The 3,606-nt window shown below is 46.5% G+C and overlaps 1 pseudogene; it reads left to right on the plus strand.

The window, feature by feature from the left end:
• The first annotated feature begins 413 nt into the window (after positions 1–413).
• Positions 414–1,215, plus strand: LOC144770888 (small ribosomal subunit protein eS6 pseudogene; annotated as a pseudogene).
• Positions 1,216–3,606: the final 2,391 nt, after the last annotated feature.

Genomic DNA, 3,606 nt, shown 5'->3' on the forward strand with positions numbered 1-3,606 from the left:
TAGCACCAGCAAGAGGCAGGTGTTAATTCCCTACTGCTAACTGCTACCGTGGTTTATCGTCTATTTTTGGTTCACATCGCAGATCTGGCCGTTCGTTGTGAAAGTGATGTTGAGGTTTTTTGTGTGTTTTTGCAAGGGAATGCCTAATCTGCATCTCATTAGGGTAAGTTGGTGGTGTCCACCATGGAGATAAATTTTGGGGCAGTTATCGAGGGAATACTGGCGATGTCCGCAGTTTGCACCAGCTTGTGAAAGGGTTGTTGAATCTATCTTCGCTTTTGATGCGGTAAGGTGGGGATAAATCGAAGTTTCGTCCTTGTGAATATACCCCAAAGTGTGTAATTACGGACAGTGATGTAATGACTGTCCGTAATTTTTTACGAATTGTTTCTATTGTTTCCGAATGTTTTCTCTTTCCGGCGGCGGATCTCAGGCGAGCTGCGAGATGAAGCTCAACATCTCCTTTCCGGCCACTGGCTGCCAGAAGCTCATCGAAGTTGACGATGAGCGCAAACTCCGAACTTTCTATGAGAAGCGCATGGCCACCGAAGTTCCTGCTGATCCCTTGGGTGATGAGTGGAAGGGATATGTTGTCCGCATCAGCGGTGGCAATGACAAGCAGGGGTTTCCCATGAAGCAAGGTGTCCTGACCCACACTCGTGTCCGGCTGCTTCTTAGCAAGGGGCACTCCTGCTATCGCCCAAGAAGAACTGGAGAACGCAAGCGTAAATCTGTCCGTGGTTGCATTGTTGATGCCAACTTGAGCGTGCTCCACTTGGTGATTGTGAGGAAAGGCGAGAAGGATATTCCTGGCCTGACTGACAACACTGTCCCACGTCGTCTTGGTCCAAAGAGAGCGAGTAGAATCCGCAAGTTCTTCAACCTTTCCAAAGAAGATGATGTCCGCCAGTATGTTGTGAGGAAGCCCCTAAGCAAAGAAGGCAAGAAACCTAGAACAAAGGCACCCAAAATTCAACGTCTGGTGACTCCTAGAGTGCTGCAACACAAGCGCAGGCGTATAGCTCTGAAGAAGCAGCGCACTAAGAAGAACAAGGCGGAGGCATCTGAGTATGCCAAACTTCTGGCCAAGAGAATGAAGGAAGCCAAGGAGAAACGCCAGGAACAGATAGCCAAGAGACGCCGGCTGTCTTCACTGAGAGCATCCACCTCAAAATCTGAGTCCAGTCAGAAATAAAACAAACAAAATAAACTTTATTTTTTGTGATCATATCTGCTGTAATTTGTGTTATTTACTTATCACTGCACTCCAGTTCTGCAAAGTCTCTTTTCTGGGTGATTGTCATCCATCTTCACAGATAGCTGGCAGAAAGATTAATATTAATACTGGTTACCTGATTGTCTGGTGGTTTTATATTTGTACAGGACTGATATCCGATTATGTAACTTCACTTACTATCGTTTACTATTTTGTACCCAATAGTTAGTCTAACCACCTTATGGTGGCCCCTACCCCTTGTTTCCCGTAAGTTTTAAGTACGAGGTAAAAGCCATCCTAATGGCCAAGCTCACCTGATCTTTATTGTTGTTGGATCAAAGACTCTGCACCGTCTTGTATTATTAGTCACTGGTTCGTGGACTGATATCATATTTGCACATGATTGCTATCCTATTATGCTACTATATTGTACCCAATAGTGTTTTAATCACTCTCCTGTTGCCCCTACCCCGGTCTCTGTAAAGCGCTCTGATATCTGCAAAGATCTTGTTCGCGCTATATAAAACTTTGAATAAATAAATAAATGATGTAATTTGGGGAATTTTTAATAACTAGCATAGCACAAAATTCCTGAAATTACACAAATGATGCTGGTATCATTTAAATCTCACTCAGGTCTAGTTGCCACCATCCAGATGAAAGAGTGTACGGGATTAAACAGCCCTTCTGGCATTTCTTTCCAGGAGAAGCAGTTTTACTTTCTTTAGCAGAGAGAGATCACACTGGGCCATCTTTGTGTGTTAGTAATGTGTTCCTTGGGGGTGAGGCTGGGGTCCAAGATTAATCCAAGAGACTTGGCTTGCGTTGAAAGATGGGGTTTGAAGTTGTCACGTGCATGTCATTGAGCCAGATTTGTACTATTTCTTGCTTGTGTTTCTTGGCAAATAACAGGAGTTTTCAATTTTTGTTTCATTTTATTAGTTAAGTAGGTCACATAATTTATTCCGGGGACAGTAGATGCACTGGACTCAGTGGAGTTGTGTGGTGCCCAACAAGGTAAGGGGTCAAGCAACATTGAGTGCAAGCACCTGCAATAAATTATACATTTTCATAGCTTGCTGTGTCACAGGCTGGAATTTCTGTGTCTCAGCAGCAACACCACATACAGTGACGTGTTCAGGTTACTCGTGAGATATGCATATTCAACATCCGACATTTTAAAGAACGTGCTGGGCTTCAATCTGTTTCCAATCATCTTTCAATAAAGAACACAAACAAATAATGTCAATATAATTTGACTGATTAAAAGCATGTTTCATAGGCAGTATGTCAGTAACTGGAAGAAAGCACCACCTTTTCTTATAATTTGCATAACTCTTTGTGCCGCAGTTTTGCAGTAAATAAAAAGTGCTGCTACTACCTAGTTTAATTGGCTTGAGTTTAAACGACCCATCAACTCACATGGTGCTACAGTATGTCACACAATTTCAGCTCCCTTCACACAGTCACCTTTCAAGAAGGTGTTATCACAAGGTGTCACATAATTAGCTGTGAATGCCTGCAGAGAGCAGGTTCCCAGCCAATTGTCTGGAGTTTCTGCACAGCCGGTGTGTATTACTGGGGCCAACTAGGTTACTGCAGGTCGCTCCGCACGCCGCACAGCTCCACCTGTCTGTGCCTGTTTTCCGCGCCGGCTGCTGCCATAAGTTTGCGCCTCCTGTGCTGCTCTCCCTACTTTTTCTCCCTACTTTGCCAGTTTCTTCTGGTCTGATGCCACTGTTTGCTTTTTTCTCTATTTCTGCCTCTCGTAACCCCCTACCCCTCCGTTTGCTCTCTGTTCTTTTTTCCCACCAAATCCCAAATTCCCCTTCCCACAGCTGCTTCTCCTGCGGCCCACTCCCCTCGCTCGCCCATTCGCTCTCACCTACCATCTCCCACTGCTCCTCCCTCCCCCTCCCCTTATTATGGTGGCCAATGTGCGGTGAAGAGAGCGACCCTTGACCCTGTTTACAGGCAGGTCGCTCCCAGAACCGCACAGCTCCACCTGACTGTGCCTGTTTTCTGCACCCCCTGCTGCAGCGAGTTCACACCTCCTGTGCTGCTCTCCCTACTTTTTATTCCTAATTTGCCTGTACCTTCTGGTCTGCTGCCACTGTTTGCTTTTTTTCTCTATTTCTGCCTCTCTTAATCCCCTAGTCCTCTGTTTGCTCTCTGTTCTTTTTTTCCCGCTAATTCCCCTTCCCGCTGCTGCTTCCCCTGCGGCTCGCCCCCTCACTCGCCCATTCGCTCTCCCCTCCTGCCTCCCAGCTGCTCTTCCCTCCGCCTCCCCTTATTATGGTGGCTGCTGCCTAAGGCAAGCCCATCAGTGCCCGTCCATGCCTGGACCGCTCCCAGCGACAGACCCCTTGGCCCCCCCGAGCACCACAACA

This window comes from Lissotriton helveticus, chromosome 7 (assembly GCF_964261635.1).
Source record: "Lissotriton helveticus chromosome 7, aLisHel1.1, whole genome shotgun sequence".
Taxonomy (NCBI): Eukaryota; Metazoa; Chordata; class Amphibia; order Caudata; family Salamandridae; genus Lissotriton; species Lissotriton helveticus.